Genomic DNA, 15035 nt, shown 5'->3' with positions numbered 1-15035 from the left:
AAATGATATAAAGCAAATAAATAAATCAACGGAAAGCCAGCTGAGATCAGTGAGGAGTCCTCCTTGTCTTCCAAAGCCCCCTATTGATTAACCATGTTAACCAATATCATGCATAACAATACAGCTTTGTTTTGTATACAGAGTGCTGGAAAAATGTGTCTAGCAAGGGTGCTGAGAGCAATTGAACCAGACTGTAAACCCTGTATATAATGAAAACCATTTCAATCCAGGGGATGCTGCAGCACGCCCGGCATCCCTAGTTCCAGCACCTATGTTTGTATAGCAGTTTTTGTACAAGTGAATGTAACTTCTTCCATACAAAGGGGTAGTACCTAATGCTGCAACCCAGTCAGTTATATCAGTGATGCTTCCGCATGTGAGTAAACCTGTCCGCTTTGAGCGAGGATTTCTTATGCCAGTAAGGGCTGCTAGGCCAGACCAATAGTTAATAAAATTACAATGATAAAATTAGAAATGAAAGCAGAGAAATTAATGCAAAGCAGAAGAGAGATGGATTCAGGTGAGGCTTGAAATGAAAACAGAGTCAGTAAGGCAGAGAGATACAGGGAGGTTATTCCAGATGACAGGAGCCGTAGGGAGAAGGTTTTTAAGTGGCATGACACAGAGAAGGAGGGACACCAGTCAAATCGAGGAAGGAGTCAGGTTGTGTAGAGCAAAAAAGGTCTGATTCTGTCTCCCCCTACTCTTCCAGATGTTTCCACATCTATGGGTTACTTCTGATTTACACTGGTGTAAAGTGACTTGAGAATTTGGCCCACTAGATTCTTTCCGACTCGTAAACATAGTGGAAGGGTTTGTGCTGGTACATATATAACAATGAATCATTCTACCTTTGAAACATAGAATCACAGAAATTCAGGACTAGAAGAGACTTCAATCGGTCGCCTAGTCCAGCCCCCTTCACTGAGGCAGCACTAAGTATTATCTACCATCCCTGACCAGTGTTTGTTTAACCAGTTCTTAGACCCCTCCAATGACAGAGATTCCACACCTTCCTGGGTCATTTGTTCCAGTCTTAACTACCTTGACAGTTAGGAAGTTTTTCCTTAAATCCAACCTAAATCTCTCTTGCTGCCATTTAAGCCCATTGCTTCTTGTCCCATCCTCTGTGGATAAAGAGAACAATTTTATCATCTTTCTCTTTATAACACCCTTTTCCATACTTGAACATTATCATCACATTCTTCTTCATTCTTTGCTTCTTCAAACTAAACAAACATCCTAGAACATTTATACCATGCATAAAAATACAGTTACAATATTATTTGAATTATCTGTATGGAAACTCTGCAGCAGCTTTTCTAGGGAGCACCTACCATCACTCCATAATAAGAAATATGCAGATTGTGTGTCTGCTTGGAAATATTTTCCAGAGACTACTTTTGTTTTCTTGCCAGAACTATGGAGACACCAACTGCACTGAAAAGTGAACTTTATCATGAGATCACTCACTGCACAAGAGGTTTTCTGTTTCCTTTTCTCAGTACAGATTTTTTTTTGCTTTAGATTTTTCCTACTAACAAACATGCTATTTTTTAAAGCACAGAATGGTTAAACCTTTCCTTGTAAAAGATAGTGGGAAAATGTCATTTGATCATCTAATGACCTCTGGTGGATGAATCTAATTGACTTACAGACACATTTTGTTACATATTCTTTTTTTAACTTGCAGTTGATCTAAAGATATCCCATCCTTGACAAATTTTCCCTTGGTGGTCTCGGAGACCCTTTCCTCCCCCATTTTGCATAACACACTCAAAGGAATATGACAATAGACCAGTACCCTACTGCATATTCTGTAAAGATACTTTTTTCCATGTCCCTCTACCCATGCTTTTATACCACATGCACAGACAGAGACTCTGAGTACCTGATCATACTTCTGTATTAAAACCATTTCTGAAAATATAGTAGGTTAGAATTTCTCCCAAACAAAACTTTGGCTTGCACATAACAACGCCTGATCTCTAATCTGCCTAAGGAAGAAATGTAGGTATAAATGCCAAGAAGAGAGAGACTTACAGCAATAGAACTAAACCTGGGAGTAACATTGTTTTAAAAAGGAGTATTTAAGCTGAATAGCAGAGTACAACTAGCACAACCTTAGATTGTAGAGTAAGAATGTGATAAACCCTACCCCATATTAGACTGAAGTGCTAGAAAATACTCAGTAGCGAACACTCCTGCACTGACAGGGAGGTACATAGCATCCCTCTGTTCCACTGCTACTATCTAAGGGTACGTCTACACAGCAATTCAACATACACAGCTGACCCATGTCAGCTGACTTGGGCTTGTAGGGCTCAGGGTGTGGGGCAGTAAAATTGCAGTGTAGACATTCAGGCTTGGGCTGAGCCTGGCTCTGGTATCCTTCCCCTTCTGATAGGGTCCCAGAGAGCCTCAGCTCAAATATTCTACACCACAATGTTACAGCCTTGCAGCCTGAGCCCTGCAAGCCTAAATCAGCTGACTCAGGCCAGCCACGGATGTTTAATTGCTTAAGGGCCGGATTGTGATCTCAGCTATAACAGTGCAAATCTCGTGCAACTCCATGGAAATCAGCAGATTTACACCAATGTAACAGATTACAGTCTGGCCCTGTGAGTCTATGATTAGTTACAGATCAGCACAACAAGGATAGAGTGAGTTAACAGTGCATAACAGTAACAATACTGTATAACAAAGAAAACAATGAAAACCTCCTCTGAACTACAGATTTGTGAACCATGTCATTAGTCAACTGGGAAAGAATTAATAAAAAAATCAGATTGCTCTCTGCTCGCTAAATATATAAAAAGACTAAGGGTGCTTTTTGGTCTTCCCAGATGTTCTTTACTGTATGTGAGGCAGCAGTCATTAAAAAAATACATCTGGACCTCATTCTCATTTACACTAAGGCCTGTTTATGCCACTCTGGCAGTGTAAAAGGGCTGTAAAGTGGGTATAAATTTAAATTACACCTTGTTTAGGGCTTTTACACTGCCAGAAATGAGAATCGGGGCTAATTGACTAATATAATTCTGTTGCTATAGGCAGTGTTGTTGGAGTCATGTTGGTCCCAGGATATCAGAGAGGTAAGGTGGGTGAGGTAATATCTTCTATTGGACCAACTTCTGTTGCTGAAAGAAACAAATTTTCGCACTTAGGGCTGGTCTACACTAGTAGGGGAAATCAATCTAAGTTACGCAACTTCAGCTACGTGAATAGCGTAGCTGAAGTTGAAGAATCTTAGATCGATTTGCCTCTCGTCCTCACCACGCGGAATCGACATCTGCGGCTCCCCCTGTCGACTCTGCTACCGCCGTTCGCGCTGATGAAGTTCCGGAGTCGACAGGAGTGCTTTCGGGGATTGATATATCGCATCTAGATCAGACTCGATATATCGATCCCTGAGAAATCAATCGCTACCCGCTGATACGGCGGGTAGTCTAGACATACCCTTACACAGAGCTTTTCTTCAGCTCTTCGTGAAGAAAAGCTCTGAGTAAACTCGAAAGCTCGTCTCTCTCACCAACAGACGCCGGTCAAATGAAAGATATTACCTCACCCACTTTGTCTCGCTAATACAATTCTAGACAATTTGGTTAACCAATTCTAATAGTCATGTTTTCCCATTCTCTCTGCACATGCTTGTTTCTGCCAAATCTATTTGGTTGCAGGCACATAGTCATCTTTACACAAGATATTCTAATTGGGTGAAATTCACTCCGGTATAATTCTGGGCTCCTGTATGTGCCTTTCCACTCTATGTATGGACAGTGGTGGGGCTGTGTCAGAGGGTAGATTTGCACAGTAAAAGCTGGGAACAGCTTAGCCTACCCAATGTATACTGAATCCAGCTAGCCTGGGTAACAATAAAGGTGAAGACAATTCAGAGAGGGCTTCAGCATGGGTAGCACAAGCCCAGCAATGGACCCTGAGAGCATATGCATCTCCCAACCCCGCTCTGAAATCCAAATCTTTGCTGGATTCAAGCTAGCTCAGGCAGGCTAGCCCGCACTCAGCTTTTGCAGTGTAAACGTACCCAGTGACTGTGGAAATGCTACTGCTGCAAAAAAGGGGTCTAAACACCCTTTGCAAGCTGCATGGTGCATCTCCAAGCTGGAGCAGAGGAGGCCGTTGTACATGGGCCAGGGAAACTGCATTAAGGACTAGCTAATAATCCTCAAATCACCCTCAGAAGAGTGTGAAAATCACTGACTATTGCTGCAACCCATAGGGGCCTACAGGCTAGAACAGTAGCCACGGAGCTGCAAATTCTATTCCTCCACTTAGTTTCCAGCATATGCCTGAATTATTAGAATTTCACACCTAAAGAATATTCCCCTGGCCTGTACCGTATACACTCTTCTCATTCTGTCCCTTCTTATATAGTTCTTATATGTTACATAGACACTGCTGAAAATCATTATCTAGATGTGGTTCAACATCCTGTACTAAGAAAATCCACCCCCCCGGCCACCCCAATCTGCATTACTTTCATTCTCCCAGCCTCTGATCTTTGTCTTTATCCCAGCACTGAATCCCAGCAACAGTCTGAGAGACTCCCTTGGACAGAAAGAAAAATCCTCTAGCAGTTCCATAAACCTAGAAGCCTCACCACAGAGGAAATGGGACATCTCTTCCCCGGCACTCTTACTAGCCGCCGCTGAATCAATGAAGGTCATTATGTGGTTTGCCCAAGAAGTCAAGGGGTCAGGAATGAGAAGCTTTGCCAGGGAGTTGCTCTAGCACGACGTTATGGATTTTAATGAAGGAAACAGAATCTAATTGTGAGAACCCATGTGATTTTATTTAAGGCAAGGTAAAGTCATTGTAATCGTTGCTGTTGAAAATGAGCTTTGGAACAGTTACGGGTGCCCCTCTAGCCAGTTTTTCTTTTTGGGGTTAATATATTGGGTTGAGGGGGAAAGTGATGCCAAGACACAGCTCCCAGAGGCCCTGAATTATGAGGACTGGAGGATCCCACAGGTGACACCATGTTGGTTCCCTAGAAGGTCCCTTCCTATCACCTAAGAACGTTTGTATCTTGGGTACATGTCCCCTCATCACTGACTTCCCAGGGCTGAAGCTGAGTCATTATTCACCCTAGCTTACTTCTAGTCTATGCTCATGGGGATTGATCATCCCCCTGGCCTAGGGTGACCGGATGTCCCAATTTTATAGGGACAGTCCCGATTTTTTGGGCTTTGTCTTATATAGGTGCCTATTACCCCCCAACCCCCTTCCCGATTTTTCACACTTGCTGTCTGGTTACCCTATATGGGCACACGGCCACACGTGGGCATTTGTAGAGTAACACTGCCCTTCCTTTAAATCCTGTTTGGCTTCCCTAGACCTTAGCTACAGTAGCCACAAGTAGGTGGGTGCTCTGCTCTCCCAGAGCAGGCAGGCAGAAGGGAAGGAGCTTTGCCTGGTCAGCATTGGGAGGGGGATGAAGGGGCAGCTAATTATTTCCACATTTGCTTCCCCCCGTGCAAGGTGGGAGTAATTCCTCTCAGAGGCACAGCTCCTTCCCAGCACCACTCTTGGACTAAAAGCAGAAGTAAACTCTAGGCCAGGGTTTCCCACTCCAAACCTCACCGCCGTCCCATCTGAGGGGGGATGGTGTTCCTCATGGACATCTGATGGAAACAGAGGACAGGTATGCTGCCCACCTGGCAGAGGAAAGTCCGCAAGGGGAGGAAGCTACACCAGAGGAAAGTGGCTGCAATCTCTATTGCACAATAGCAGGGACTAGAGAGGGCCTAGCTACAGCTGCTGATTGAATGGCCCCCTGCAGCGGTGCCTATCCTGCGGAGTGCCAGTGGGAGTCAAAGATTCTGCTCTCTGTCCGAATGGAGCATATAACTGCCTGGGCAGTGTGTGTTCTGTGTCCCACTCTGGGCCTGATCCACAGAGGATGAGACTCTATTCCCCAGTCACAAAGCCTGGCTCTTTACTCCTTGTATTCAGCTGTGGAGGTCCCTGAATCAATTCCTGGTGCTGATCACAATGACAGCACTCACTGGTACCTTGTCCTCTCCCTGTTGGTTTAGACATGCTTGTTGTCTCTCATTATCTACTTAGATTGTCAGCTCTTTGGGGCAGATCTTTTCTTTATATGTGTGTACTGCACCTAGCGCAATTGGGGCCTTGATCCCTGATTGGGACCTCTAGGTGCTCCAGCAGTGCAAATGATAACTAAACTATATCTGTTTGCACCCACACCTAACTATGAGTGCAGAACTGTCCCCAGTATTCCAGAACATTGTTGGTACAAAAATAGAGGCTGGGTTTTAAAACGCTGGTCCTCAATTCATTTGAGGGAAACTGAAAAAAAAAAAAAGACAATTAACTCATTAGTGTAAGAGTGTTGTAAACCAGTTTTGCTTTCACAGCCTTGTCTACATGAGAAAGTTTTTGCAGGATTACTCTAGATGTGAATTTAGAGTGATATAGCTTTGCAACGATAACCCCCTGTGCGGACACTCCTATAAGCATGGCCATTATTTGGTTTAGCTCAAGATGCTTGAGAAGGGGTTTATGTGTGGGCTTGTCCACACTAGAAATGCTACAGTAGCGCCTCCCCAAGAGACAATAGCACTGTCTACACTAGGGCTATGTCTGAGTTACCCCCTATGTGGCAAAACTTCTATCCATTGGAGGGATGAATATTTCACACACACACAAAAGTTACACTGACATAACCGCTAGCATGCACAGCACTACATGGCAGAAGAGCTTCTCCTGCCAACATAGCTTCTGCCACTCGTGGGATGGTATTTTTATGCCAACGTGAGAGTGTCTTCACCACACGCACTGTAGCTGTGCCACTGCAGCGCTGTAAATGTAGACATGGAGGACTCGGGTCAGCTTAATTATGCTGCTCAGGGGTGTGGACTTTTCACACCACTGACCAGCATAGTTAAACCCGCCTCATTTTCTAGAGTAGACCAGGTTTGTAGAATTATATCAGTTATAGGGGCAAAACTTTCCCACACAGACAAGCCCTCAGTCCGTTACAAATCAATGTAAGCAAACCAGATTTAACACACTTTGAAATGACTTAATGAACTGATTTTGCTAAACTAGTTTCTAAGGCCATGTCTATACTGCTACGTATGTTGGCAAAAATTATGTCACTCAGGGGTGTGAGAAAAACACACACCCTGAGCAACATACGCGTCACCAGCATAAGTGGTAGTGTGCCCGTGCTGTGTTGGCAGGAAGTTCTCCCGCTGACATGGCTACTACTATTTGTGGAGCTGGTTTTCTTGTGTCAATGGGAGAGCTGTCTCCTGTCAGCACTGAGCAGCTACGCGAGCAATTGGCACAGCTGCATTGGTACAGCTGTGCCACTGTAAGCTCACTAGTGTAGATATGGCCTAAGCGGATTTAACTGAATAACTGCCAAAACTACGGTTAGACAAGGCCTCATTTACACTAAGGTCTCGTTATACCACTTGGGCAGCATAAATGGGCCTTCAAGTGAGTGTAAATTAAGGCCCCTTTACCCTGCCAGAACAATGTAAAAAGTATTAGCTCTACAGATCGACAAAGGTATGTAGGTACCCAAAAATGGAGATAGGTACTGGGCAAGATTTTCCAAAGGACATAGATGCCTAACTCCTATGGGAGATGGGAGTTAGGTACCTGAAATCGCACTTGGTGCCTATCTGTGTCTTTAGGCACCTAAATCCCTTTACAGATCTGACTACTAGCGTAAATGAGAACCAGGACCATCAGATTTTAGCCTCTGCTCCCATTGTTACCCAGAATTTGTTTTTGTTGCAAGGATTCTGTTATAATAAGACAGGGAAATGAAGGAAAAGTTTAAAGGAATCAGAGGTCAATTTAATCTCTGCCACCAAGCAAATATATATATATTGTTCTCTTCTTTTGTTTTCTTGTTTCATTTTTTAAAATTCCTGTAATTATGTGCAATTACCTATTATGTCGGAAATTGGTTCTCCAAGACACAGAACCTGATTATTTTTAACTGTACAAAATTTGCAATTTAAAAAGTGAGTAGTTTGAGTGTGGAGAAAAATGAGGCTACAGCTGTAGGATTTTGTTATGCTTTTAGTACCAAATCACAAAACCCATTAAATTATTTATCCTACAGGCAGGCCTTGTGCTGCAAACGTTGAGTACAATTGCATATCCTCGGAAAAGAAATGTGTGCATTTTAATTGCTGCTGATTTAAACAACCCCTTAATTTCATCAGTCTTTTTTTAAAATACAAGAAATCAAAAAGGTGTATTTTTAAAATGTGGATATGAATCACTATTTTTTTGTGATCCCAATGATTGTGCTTCAAGCCACATATACATGTACCTAAAACAAACCAGTTTTATAGACAACAAACACTTCCATTATCACCATGTTACATACAAAACCAGATGAACAGCAACATACCATCTGATTCTAGGTCAACAATTGGAATGTTGTCCCTGGGTGTTAGAGCTTTTTAAAAAAAATCCCAACAGTCACACTATTTGCTCATGTTTGAAATACCTTGGCTTTGTCATAGGCTATAATTCAAATTACTGAGTCATAAAATTAAACTGTTTTGCTGTGAACAATTTGTTTAAATGCTATTTTACACCAGCTATTGGAAATCTCTAAATAAGCTGTAGGCAGGCGGCTGTTACACTTTGGGTGTGGGGGAATCTTTCTTTGCCTGAGTGTGTGCAGTTCTCTCCTGTTAACTCCAATAAGATTAGCGTCTCTGGAATTATATCGTGTTGCATTTTCAGGACTTTTTAATCTCAAACTTATCTGAAAATAAAATACAAATATTTCAAATTAGGAAATAACCTTTTACTCTGTGTATGTGTGTTGTTGCTATTGATTTAGTGTGTTTTGTGTGTTTATTGTGTGCATGCTGCTCTACATGTGCATTTAGTGTGTGCTTCTGTTTCCCTCTGTGTGTGCTAGTGGTGTGCTTTTAATATACGGTTGTGTTTATGAGGTGTGTGTGTGTGTGTGCACTTACGCGTGTGCACATTTTCCTGTGTGATTGCTTTAGCATTTATGTGCATGAAGAGGGTGTTTGTCTACATACATTCACATACTTCCTTGGAATAAAAATTACAATACACAAAATCCTAGAGAAGAAAGTCGGAAAAGCCAAACTTTAAATGCTGACAACCCCAACTGCCTAATTTTAGCATAAACAACCAAGGGGCCGGTTCTGCTCCACAGAAATCACTGCAAGTTTTGCCATTGATTTCAATGGCAGCCTGAGCAGGCTCAAATACCACACTGTAATCGAATTATTTAGTTCAGAGTTTTACATTGAGCAATGGCGCTGCAAAAGTTCCTTCCGTTTCAGAAGATTCTATGGGAAAGACCACACGAGCTAGTAAGATCCATTCAATCAATGTCATACGCCAGCATTTGACGAAGTTAGATAACTAAATAGCAGCATAATGATTTAGCTTAATTTCACCTTGCTCAGAAGAATCTGGCTATTCTTATGAAATGTTTATTTTTCTTTCATTCAACAGCATGTTTGTCTGAGATCCAAGGTAATAAGGAAGCTATTTGGAGGGTTAAAAACAGGTTAAAACAGAGCTCTGAGCTTTGCTCTTTCTCCTTTCAAAGGGTTAAACAAAAAAAAATGGGAACTGGGGATGGGGGAGGGAAGAGAAGAGAAAAAATAAAAGGTTAGTGTTTTCTGTCCATTAAAGAGAGTATTCTGTTCTGAAACCGAATTGGTCATGCATTCCTACGGCGTTTCCTGGCAGAGGGGAAACTAACTGAAGCACCTGCCTGTCTATTGTTTGCAGAGGCTGGGCCCGTCTGAATCAGGCTTTCCTCTTGCTGGGCAGAATCTGTCACTTATTACACAGTTTGCTTATGGGCCCGAAAAGGGTCTCGGGAAGCTAAGAGAGTTTCCTTAGTTAGCTCCATATGAGCTTCATATTGAATGGTACGGAACGTTGTTGTTTTAATCTTTTTAACCAAGTGCCAAAGCCCTGCTCAGCTGGGGTGCTGGGTTCTGAGAGGACGGGTGAAGCGGGGTGGGGGGATCAACATTGTTTTTCCAATTATATTTGGCCATTTTTTACAAGGGACATTTTTGTTAATTTAACTTCCTCAAAACCTTTCATTTTCTGATGAAAATTTCCCCTCGTCTCTGATTTCTGCTAATCGTTTTGCATTACTAGGGTTTGTGCCTCTCCACAACTAGAGCCAATATTGACTGGTCAGCTTAGTCACAATGGGTGGGCAGCGCTCTGCTTTTCCTACCAGCAAAAAAAGTCACATTTTCAAAGAAAAAAGTGATGAAAACCTGAATATTTTTGTCAAAAATGACACGTTTCAGGAAAAAATCCCTTCGATTAAACCCCACTTTTTAAAGAAACCCACTCCCCTCCCCCACATCCATAAAAGCTCCTCTGACCACTACTGATTCCCTGGTGAAGGTTTTCAAAAATCAAACATTTTCTCAAAACCAGAAAATCCTCCATTTTTAAACTAAAAGACTCCATTTTCAAATGGTTAAAAATGAAAAAAAAATATGCAGAATGTTTTAAGAAACAATTTTTTAAAAAACCGTGTCTGTTACTAAACCAGTGGAACAAAATCAGTTTAGAAAATTAAAAGTTTCACCATAATTTTGCTTTTTTTAGGCAGTTCTACAAAGAAGGGAAGAATCTTCCCCCAAGCCTTACCTTGGACTGGAACCCCCTTGCAGCCACTACTCCAAGCTCAAGTTGTTACTATGCAGTCCTAGCATCCACCCTCTGCAGCAGCGCAAAGGCTCCACAGAAATAGGCTGTGTACCATACATTTGGTGGGCACCCATCCTTCCCCCATTGATTTCAGTGGGGTAGGACTGGCAACCAGCCTGGCACCGTGGTATCACAATGGCACTGCTGCACAGGGGGCCTTTTGCAACTTCAGAAGTGGGAAGACATGATGACTTTCTGAACTACTGCTCGGGGCACATTGCCTGATCTGAGTTGGTTTGAATGGGAAAGATAACTAATGTGGCCTGATAACTAGAGCACAAGATAGCCTCCGAAGGCCATAGTTCTATTTCTAGCTCTGCCATGAGATGGCCTAGGGCAAGTAGCTTCACCTCCTTGTACTTCTGTTTCCCCATTTATAAAATGGGGATAATAATTCTTACCTCCCTTGCAAAGTGCTTTGAGATCTACTGATGAAAAACACTATATAAGAACTAGGTATTGTGCTGAACAAGAAAAGTTGCCTAGAGTTTGTACAGCACCTAGCACAATGAGGTACTGGTCTGTGATTAGGGTTCCTAGCAGCTATGGCAATAGAAATAAGAAAGAATAACAGCAATTAAATCAGACTACTGGCAATGAGGACTACTATGTTCTGTTCCCAGCTTTACCAGTGACTCTCTCACCCTTTCTTTGCCTCAGTTTACCTTTCCATAAAACAGACCTGTAGTATTATCCCCATCTCACAGGGATGCTGAAAGCCTTGACTGATGAAATGTTTGTAAAATACTTTGAGAAAAGTTCTGAGGAAATATTATCCTGTGTCCCTTGGTAAGAGGAATGAGGGCTTTAGAATATTTGTTTGTGGAAATTAAGTGGCAGGCCAGCAAGTCAGCTGTAAGAGGATCCTATTAGCCCTATAATAACATATGTCAATAATCATGAATTCTGAAAGGATTCGCCCAGTGTCACAGCTGTGTTTTTCTATTTTGCACAGAATATCCGTTCAGCAGGTTTCTATCACGGACAATACAGGCATTGAAGAGGGACGTTGTCTCCAGATGTGACATCCTCATGCACCACTAACTTACCCGGCATGCTTAAACTAGTTAAAAAAAAAGTACAATAAAAATTCAATAACTGGTTGTTTAAGAGTAAAACACATTTGGAACAGCCTCTATAATATGCTACTTAAGGGATTATCTGTGGCCTTTCATCTATTCACCTTTTCTTGTTTGTTTCATTGAAGAAATGCTTAATAAGCACACACACAAACCCCACCAAGGTTACTTAATGCTCAGAAGATTTTGGGTGCACTTTCTCTGATGAAAACCAGTTGTGTATGTTTAGGCACTACCATCCCGCTGGCTATCTGTTTAGATTAATGAAAGGTGCTCCTTGTAACCAAATCCCCTTTCCTTGGGGTAGACCATTCTCAGTCTCCAGAACCATTCTGGGGAGAGTACTAGACAGAAAGACAGACAGTCCTTAAATAATGTGGTCCTTGCTGCTCAGATTGATGTCTGCGAACAGATGTTAATTGTAAATAAAGCAATAGGAGAAATGCAGATGGTATAGAAAATGTCTGTCCAGATTCAATCTGTGTGTTTCTTTTTAAACCCAATACTGATTTCACGGAAACGCTAGGTCTGTAAGAAGCCATTGCAAGGCTTTAAACAGAGCACCCCTACCCCCTTGTGGCATAGTGGCACTTCTGGAATAGAAATAAACCCTTATAAAAATTTTTCTCACTGGTGATCAAAAGCACCTGAATCAGACTCAGGAGCAGCACGGGATGATTGGTGCTCTCAGAGTCCCAGGCCTAAAGATTTAATGAGGGAGGCTTGGCAGCAACATCAAGTTCTCAGTGCAGCTGTTCAGGGCATGCCCTCGGTGGAGGGTTTGGCCCTGAGTTACATGGATTAAAACAACAAGAGCACTGTGAACAAAGCTGAAGAGCCAGAGCATTGGCTTATTTCATAGATTCATTCATTCATAGATAGCGAGGCCACAAGGAATCACTGTGATCATGTAGTCTGGGGTAGGCAAGTTTCGGCACATGGCCCATCAGGATACTCTACTGGCGGGCCACAAGACATTTTGTTTACATTGACTGTCTTCAGGCATGGTACCCTCCCAGCTCCCAGTGACCACGGTTCGCTGCTCCTGGCCAATAGGAGCTGTGGGATGTGGTGCGGTCTGAAGGGACATGCTGGCCATCACTTTCCACAGCTCCTGTTGGCCGGGAACAGTGAACCCCAGCCACTGGGAGCTACGGAGGCCCAAGCCTGCAGACAGTCAACATAAACAAAATGTCTCGCGGCCCGCCAGTGGATTAACCTGATGGGCTGCGTGCTGAAGGTTGCCGACACCTGATCTAGTCTGATGTCTTATATAACAATCTGTAGATCTTCCTCAATTAATTCCTGGATTCTATCTTTTAGAAAAACATGCACTCTTGATTGAAAAATTGCCAGTGATAGAGAATCCATCACACCTCTTAATAAATTGTTCCGATGGTTAATTACCTTCACTGTCAAAAATGTATACCTTATTGGCAGTCTGAATGTGTCTAGCTTCAACTTCCAGACATTGGATCATGTTATACCTTTCTCTGCTAGACTGCAGAGCTCATTATTAAATATTTGTTGCTCACATCGATGCTTGCAGACTGTGAACAAGCCATCCCTTAGCCTTCCTTTTGTTAAGATAAATAGAGCTCTTTGATTCTATCACTATAAGGCATGTTTTCTTACCTGGTAATCATTCTCATGGCTCTTCTCTGAACCCTTTCCAGTTTATCAACATCCTTCTCGAATGGCGGAAATCAGAACTGGACACGGTATTACAGCAGCAGTCACACTAGTGCCAAAAACAGAGGTAAAATAACCTCTCTCCTCCAAGTCATTCCCCTGCTTATGTATCCCAGGATCACATTAGCTCTTTTGGCCAGAGCATCACACTGGGAGCTCATGTTCAGCTGATTCTCCATCACAATTCCAAATCTTTTTCAGAGTCACTGTTTCTCAGGATTGAGAGCCCCATTTTGTAAGTATGGCCCATGTGCTTTGTTCCTAGATTTGTATCCATTTACATTTAGCAGTATTAAAACACGTATTGTTTTCTTGCATCCAGTTTACCGAGCAATTCAGGTCACAGTGTATTGGTCACCTGTCCTCTTCATTATTTACCACTCCCTCAATTTGTATATCATCTGCATACTTTATCAGAGATGATTTTATGTCTTCTTCCAGGTCATTGATAAAAATGTTAAATAGTGTCTTGCCAAGAACCGATTCCTGCAGGTCTCTTCTGGAAACACACCACCTTGATAATGATTCTGGTTTACCGTTACATTTTGAGGCCTATCAGTTAGTCCATTTTTAATCTATTTAATTTGTGCCATGATAAATTGTATATCATTCTAGCTTGTTAATCAAAATGCCATACAGTGCTGAGTCAAGCGCCATGCAAAAGTGCTTTACGTCAACACCATTACTTTTTTCAACCAAACTTGTCAGCTCACCAACAATGGACTCAAGTTCATTCTGCTGATTCCCTGTGTGTGAAAGAGGGAATGCTGATGCCTGATGGTATAGTGTGCACAATGATCCCAGGGCATGATGTTTGTTGGAAAGGTTTGAGTGTCAACTGACTAAGGGCATCTCCATGTTGGATTTTTTCCAGCTTGACATACTTGAGTCCTGATTTGCACTGATCACCCACAAACCCCAGAGGCTGCAAATGGCATTTGAGTGCGGTGAACTTTTGAAAATGAGGCCCAAAGCATATCAGCCTTAAGGCACCCAAAGTCATTGGCCTCTTTTGAAGATTCTGGCCCATGCTGCTTTTCTCCTTAAGGAACACTTGTTAATTGCGTCACAATTCAGTCAGTTTGATTTAAACATCACCAACTCAATCACAACCTCAACCAGAGGCTGGTGGTACTGGCAGTCTGCAATTCCCCAGTATTGCCAGCTCTCATGGTTTTATGATGACTTTTGTGAGCTCCTCTGAATCATGAATCAGAGTGGTGGCCATGTTAATCTGGATCTGTAAAAGCAGCAAAGAGTCCTGTGACACCTTATAGACTAACAGACTTATTGGAGCATGAGCTTTCGTGGATGAATACCCACTTCGTTGGATGCATGTAGTGGATATTTCCAGGGGCAGATATATATAAGCAAGCAAGAAGCAGGCTAGAGATAACGAGGTTAGTTCAATCAGGGAGGATGAGGCCCTCTTCTAGCAGATGAGGTGTGAAAACCAAGGAAGGAGAAACTGGTTTTGTAGTTGGCAAGCCATTCACAGTCTTTGTTTAAACCTGAGCT

This window comes from Chelonoidis abingdonii, chromosome 3 (assembly GCF_003597395.2).
Source record: "Chelonoidis abingdonii isolate Lonesome George chromosome 3, CheloAbing_2.0, whole genome shotgun sequence".
Classification (NCBI taxonomy): domain Eukaryota; kingdom Metazoa; phylum Chordata; order Testudines; family Testudinidae; genus Chelonoidis; species Chelonoidis abingdonii.
Note: the sequence above shows the minus strand (reverse complement) of the source record.